Source organism: Prionailurus viverrinus, chromosome C1 (genome assembly GCF_022837055.1).
Source record: "Prionailurus viverrinus isolate Anna chromosome C1, UM_Priviv_1.0, whole genome shotgun sequence".
In the NCBI taxonomy this organism is placed as follows: domain Eukaryota; kingdom Metazoa; phylum Chordata; class Mammalia; order Carnivora; family Felidae; genus Prionailurus; species Prionailurus viverrinus.
The window spans coordinates 41120390-41127532 of record NC_062568.1 but is presented as its reverse complement, the minus strand read 5'-3'; the positions used below and the strand labels follow the sequence as shown (position 1 = coordinate 41127532).

Sequence of the window (7143 nt, the reverse complement as noted above, 5' to 3'; positions counted from 1 at the left end):
CTAATAGAAACAAATTTTGACTTGTCCTCGATTTTATAAATAAATATTTCAAAAAAGAACATGAAAAAGGATAAAGGGATTAGTAATACAGTCCACAAAAGATAAGCAATTCAGAGTAAATAGCAAATGACAAATGAGACTTGTTAAAATGGAAAAAACAAAAATAGGAGTGCACAAAAATGATAATAGATACCAATATAGGTTGTTGATATCGCACAGATTAAAATATACTTTGAATATATAATATACTTATGTGTATATTTTGATGCTTATTGAGTTTTACTTTATGGAAAAATACAGCTGAGAGACGAGATGCCCCTTTGCCATCTATCAACTTATCAATGACCTAGTGTGAGGCAAAAACGTCAGATATCTCTTTTGTCCCCCAGAGTTAGTGACAGTATTTACATTAAGTCACTTTCAAAATAAAGGATAATAAAAAACCTAAACTCTTTGGGACACGAGGATCTCAAGAAGACACACTAGAGATTTCACAATGTGTTAGAGAAAAATATTTAACAAGTTGCGCTGCTGTTTAGTTGTTATCCGTCAGGAGCTTACAGGATGAAGGAGTCTGAGAAACTCATCATACATATGTTCACATATGTTCACCTTCGATCAACGCTTCCTGCGCATTCCTCATTTTACGCCTATAGAATGTATGGTGGTCATTTTACTTTTGTTGTTGTTTTTTTTTCCAAAATGCACAGAGCTTGAACATTTCTTTTTATGATTTCAGTATTTAATTAGGTGTTGACTTGAGATGTGTGCATGTCTAGAGCACAGTAACTAAACGCAGCTGCTTCTTTGGGAACTATGACATATTCTTGTTGTTAGTCGCCAAGGGGAGTGTCTGCAAAATAACTGGGTGGCTTCAGGGAGCAAACGTAGAAGTCAGAGCCTTTCTTCTGAAGACAGAATAAAGAAATGTCCAAATTCTTGGTCAGGTTTCACTCTTCTCTGAGCCAATTTGCCACATCACAGGTCCCCGCTTCACAGAATGGAAGATTATGATAAAGGAAATCGTGTCTCTTAGAAGTGGAATGGGTCTCCATATTTTCCCGTATTGTTTATACAAGTTGGTAACACTGAAACACTTTCAAGTACAGTACAAACTACAAAGAATCAAGATATTCTTTCGCTGCAACTTATTATTCCTGGAATGGAGTCTGTCCTTGGTTTCGTAGTGTCTTTGGAGAAGTGTTATGCTAAATGAAAGGATTTTCCAAGTAACCAAAATGTACTCTTTCAAGCACAAAAGCTTTTCATCACTTTTAAATATCTTGGATCCTGGAAATCTTTCTAAAGTCATTGTTCCTTGTTGTATAAAACAGAGAACACAAAAGATAATAGGGTAGGTTTTTTCAAATTGTGTTTTCAACCATACTTAACAATACTGTAATAATAATTAAAGCTATCACTGAATGAGGACTTTTTTATGCCAGGGGTTCTGCTAAGCCCTTTACATGCATTACATCTCTTAAATCTTAGAATATGTCTAAAGGGTGCAGGAGATCCCACGTAAGGTTATATTATCAGAAGAGGACCCAGATGTGAATCCGGGACAGCTTGGGTGTGCCTATCCCAAGGCCTGCCTTGCTGACTGCTAAAGATTAATGGCTTTTTTTTTTCCTGGTGTAGTTTTTCTTTCTCACTTTTCCCTGACATTGCCTCTCACTTACCAGGTCTGCAGCTCTGTCATCCTCTCATTCCTGCAGTTGTGTGCCCCTAATCTGCAGAGAAGACGAACACCCTGAAGAGTTATTATGGGTATCATCTGAGTCTGAAATTTATTAATGATTTTTAGGTGGCTACTCCTTGTCAGAACTTTGTCATTTGATACTGTCTTCATTTTCCTTTTTTAACGTTTGTTTCACAAGACTGTTCAAAAGCCTAAAACTGAATAAGTTAAATATTATCATATTGGAGATATTTCTTCATTTCTAAGTTACACAACACAGTAATTTTATGAGAAAGTTTTCTTTCTCTTTCAAGAAAATCGGAATTCAACAATGCAGGACGTTTTTTCATCATATATATTCCATTTCTGTCATGAGCTTGCTGTTGAGTAAAAAAAGAAAGACATACCTCTGCTCTCATGGATCTTACTGTCTAGTCGGAAGAAAGACAAGAATGATGCTGCACTTACTTCCAGACCAGGAACTCTAGTTAATCTGAGCAATTATTGTCACACTTGCCTCACAGATGAGCGGTGGATGCATTTCTCCCTTGCCAGTAATTGCATTTGGTAGTAGCCTTCTCCACTTCTGCTTCCTTTCTTGTTTCCTGACTGACTTTTTTGCCTTCCTTTCTTCCTTCATCTTTTGCTTTTTCCGGAATGAAAGATTAAAATGTACATGCAAGAAACTGGAAACGACATCATCATCATGATACTAGTAAACATGGCTACTGTTTATCACGCTCTCGGTTTATTCCAGGCACTGTGGTAAGCACTTTATATATTTTTTTCTTATTTCATTCTCACAACTCTACAAGGTTTCCACTGCTATTACTGGTACCATTTTACTATGAGGAGGCCAACACCGAAAAATGTTAGGTGAACCACCCAAGGTTTGCCAGCTAGTAAAGAACAGCCATCACTTAGTTAAATCTACATCTTTCAGATGCCAACATATTGCTCTTAAGGTATATTTTCTTTGCTTGGTAACTCTTACGGTACTTAAAAACGATTTCTTTGTTTGTCTTTGTGTTATTATTTAATAACAGATTTTTATAACAAATATTTAATATATAACTGATTGCATTTCTACATATTTATTGCAATTCATAGACTCTAAGACTACATTGATTGCACTATGCAACACCATTTTAGGTAACAGAAAGAAAAAAAAAGCTACCAAGTAAATAATGACTCATCATTGATATAAGACACATCCCAATGTATTAGGATGGGATAGGGGACACTTGGGTAAACATAGGGGGCACTTGGGTGGCTCAGTCAGCTCAGCAACTGACTTAGGCTGAGGTCATGATCTCACTCTCTGTGAGTTCAAGCCCTGAATCCAGCTCTCTGTGGCCAGTGCAGAGCCTGCTTCAAATCCTTTGCCGGCCCCCCTACCTCTGCCCCTCTCCCACTTGCACTCTCTCTCTCTCTCAAAAATAAACAGAAACATTAAAGAATAAAATAAAAATTAAATATAAACATAGGCATCTTAGAATTCATGAAAAATAAATGAATATGTAAAAACAAAGAGGACACTGTTGTGCACAATCAACAGTTTACAGGTGAAGGGTGAAGGCAGGATCAGCTGGAACCACTAAAGAGGTGATTTCAAAAACAAAAAACATCTTTAAGTCAAGTTTGTTTAACTAAAACAGTAAAGAAAATTCCAATACATATTGCAAGTTTGAGATAATTTATTCACAACTAGTAAATTACACATAGCAAAAATAAATAAACTTGCTGGAGTTCTTTTCTAGCAAGTGGTTAGTAAACCTTCTGGAAAATGACCTTGACTCTGTTGCAAGCCTGGTTTTAGACTTTGTTGAGTTGATTTATTCCAGGTTTGCCCTTACCTGTCCTGTTGGGCATAGCCGTAACTTCTAGGGCATGGTCTTGAGAGTAAGGACGTGTCTTTTTTCCCTCAATTGAATGCCGAGAGTCTTTATCTAAGTCTTTTCGTTCTGGCCATGTCCAATTTCCAAGGTCTTCACTGCATCATGCAACCTCTGAGATTTCTGTTCAGCTCTCTGTTTCCCAGTAGCTATTCCAGGATGGTCTTCCAGAGTTGCACCCATGATTGATTTTGCAGCTCAGGAGTTAGTCAAACACCAGAAGGGAATTTTTATGCAAATTTTATGGTTCCTTCTCTGTGCATCCCTCCTCTCTGCTGCTACCCCTAAATCCCAGCTGTGCTGGTAGCCTCAAGTATTTTTCTCAGTTTACTCCTCCTGGTAAGGGCTATCCTTCACTTGTGTTCCCTTTCTTTGGCCAATGGTTTAGAAAACTACCACAAGGATATTGCATACAGCTATACAGGATGAGATTGGCATGAGATTTAATAATTTTGGCTGTTTATTACAGAAAATTTAACAGACTGGATTGGTCTATTATAAGCCTACCCCATTTTGTCTATGATAAACTGAAGTAAGACATGTGGGTACAGGGAGCTGGGTGGCTCAATTGGTTAAGCATCTGACTTCGGCTCAGGTCATGATCTCACCATTTGTGAGTTCAAGCCCCACGTCGGACCCTGTGCTGACAACTCAGAGCCTGGAGCCTGCTTCGGATTCTGTGTCACCCTCTCTCTCAGCCCTTACCTTGCTCACACTCTCTCTCTCTCTCTCTCTCTCTCAAAAATAAATAAATATTTTTTTAAAAAGACGTGGGTATTAACATTTTTTAAAATACAAAGAAGCGGGAAAGGATATAAAATTGAAATGCTTGAATTCATGAATACTTCATCGGTTCTTAGGCTGAGATTATCTTCCTGAATATTTTTTCACAATGTTTGACACACAGGTCAGTTAAAGTGATTTGATTCCAGTCTGTTTCTTTCTAGTATGCACCTGTGACTAATGGTCTGCGCTCTAGTCTTGGTTTGGAGAATTAAACCTTAAAGTGTTTGACACCTGAAGTGTTTGGAGGATTTGAAAAAATATTAGAATGAAACAGATGCTATGCACTACTCCATATGCAGAATAACTTAGGAAATAATGTTAACCTAGTACATCGGATGATTTCTGTTAATAGTACTCTTTTTTTATTTTTTTTTAATTAATTAATTTATTTTTGAGAGACAGAGAGAGACTGAGCACAAGTAGGGGAGGGGCAGAGAGAGAAGGAGACACAGAATCCGAAGCAGGCTCCAGGCTTTGAGCTGTCAGCAAAGAGCCCGATGCAGGGCTCGAACTCACAGACTGTGAGATCGTGACCTGAGCCAAAGTTGGAGGCTCAACTGACTGAGCCACCCGGGCGCCCCCGTTAATAGTACTCTGAATGAATACAAACAAAAGTGCTAGTTGATGTTTACAATTTATTTTCTATATTTATGTAGTTTGCATGGCAGAGATAAGTTTGCCCTTAGCATTTTAACATCATTGGAAACATGGTTATAGTTATAACTTACTATAAGTTGATAAGGTATAATTTATAAGTTGATTTTTAGTCTCAAAAAACTCTTAAGCTTTTATTTTGCTAAAGATAGATGCCATGAGATAGTAAGCATTAACAGTACTCAGGAATATTTGTTTCTTTAGGTTTAGTATTAAATTTAAAAGTTTTCATGGAAACAATTATAGTCACTTTGAACAAACTCTTATGATCATGGACAAGGCACTTTGTCTTTCTCTTCCTTATTTGCTTCATTTCAGAAACAGCATGGATTTTAATTTTTTTTTAATTTTTTAAGTTTATTTATTTATTTAGAGAGAGTGAGAGTGTGTAAGCAGGGGAGGGGCAGAGAGAGAGGGGGAGAGAGAATCCCAAGCGTGTTCTGTGCTGTCAGTATAGAGCCCGATGCAGGGCTCAAACCCAGTATTCCTGACATCATGATCTGAGCCTAAACTGAGAGTCAGATGCTTAACTGACTGAGACACCCAGGAACCCCCAGAAACAGCACAAATTTTAAAGTTTAGGAAATGTGTCACAAATTTCAGTTCTGGTTACAAATGTAGTAGAGAATCTGTATAATTGGGAAATGAGAAACAGAGATCATTTTCAACATATTTTATCACATACATTTTAATAAAATAGTTATTAATTATTAGGTAGTTGACAAAAATGGAGACATTTGGTTCTCTCCATTTTTAATTTAAGAGTATATAGGTAAAATGCATTTGGGGCCTTTATTATGCACACATCTGTGTTATTATTTACAAGGTAATGAAATTTTAAGTAGGTTTAAGTAACCCCAAAGCAAATAGTTGTAAGATGCAAAACGTTGAAGCTAAGACTCAAAATGGAAACTATTAGAGCATAGTGAGCAGAACTAAGTTTCAAAGTTCTGGAGGTCTGCCAAGTTTCTTTTGAAAATGCTCAAGTCCCACATACCTCCAGCTCCCACTTGCAACGGACTCACAAGAAAAAAAGAAAAAGAGGCTCAGTGAGCACCTGGAGAAATGAGCTGTCTCACAAAGAACAAAACTGAAGAAAAGAGTGGGTCACAGCATTATTCTTCATTTTGGACGCAAGCAGTAAAGAGAAGACCAATGGTTTCTATTTTCTAAAAAAAAAATCTAAAATGTCATGAGCATTCTAGTTCATCTTGGTTAGAGCCACATTAAGTAAACCTTTTGAAGTTTATATAGATTATTGTTGATTTTTGTCACTGGAGAAAGTTAATCTTTGACTATACTCTGGCCTATTCCAATAATCTGTTATTTGGACATAACAAATGTAAACCTTTGAGGGCAGGAGGCGTGATTCTCTTGATAACTAGCGCAACTCAGAATTCAAGCTTGGTCTCTATGTATAGTGGGGGAGTCAGTAAATATTGTAAATATCTTTCCATCATGTAAGAATGATAAGTCATCTGTTTAATGCAGTGAGAATTAGTACACAGTATATTCTTTCAATTAATTTGTGCTGTGTGGAAAACTATCTCACAACATAGTGACTTAAAACATTTATTTAGCTCAGATTCTGTAGGTCACCAATTATAGTGGGGCTGACCAGTTGTGTTTACTTGGGCCAGCCCTGCTGATCTTAGCTAAGATTTCTCGTATGTCTATAGTGAGTTGCCAGGTTAGCTAGTGGCTGGCTGGTCAAAAATGATTAGATACTACAAAGGATGACTTGGAAGAACAATGATTCATGTTTTTCCTTGCTACCAACCAAAATACATTTTTGAAATTCATAAATCTAACTAATGATTTCCAATATTTTTTCACCAGACCTCCCTTCTAATACCAAGTTGATTGACTTTTGAAGACTTGTGTTGATGCCTCTAGATACTTAACTTGGATAATCCTCTAATGCAAGAAGTGACATCTACAGCACACAGGTCAAATCTGACCCATCACCTGCTTTTATGAATAAAGTTTTATTGAAACATAAACTTTATTGAAAGCATTACTTTCATGCTATAATAGCAGAGTTGGTTAAGTGTGATAGAAAACAAGTTTTACAAAACTTAAACATTTACTATCTGGCTCCTATTCTATCTGAGTTCTCTCCTGAAT

At 36.8% G+C, this 7143-nt stretch overlaps 1 long non-coding RNA gene across 1 annotated transcript; it reads left to right on the top strand.

Annotated features, from left to right (window-relative positions):
• The first annotated feature begins 1703 nt into the window (after positions 1-1703).
• On the top strand, positions 1704-6932 carry LOC125173409 (uncharacterized). Its single transcript, XR_007155015.1, has 3 exons — positions 1704-1770; positions 2346-2446; positions 6856-6932. It is a non-coding gene; the product is annotated as an uncharacterized LOC125173409 (long non-coding RNA).
• Positions 6933-7143: the final 211 nt, after the last annotated feature.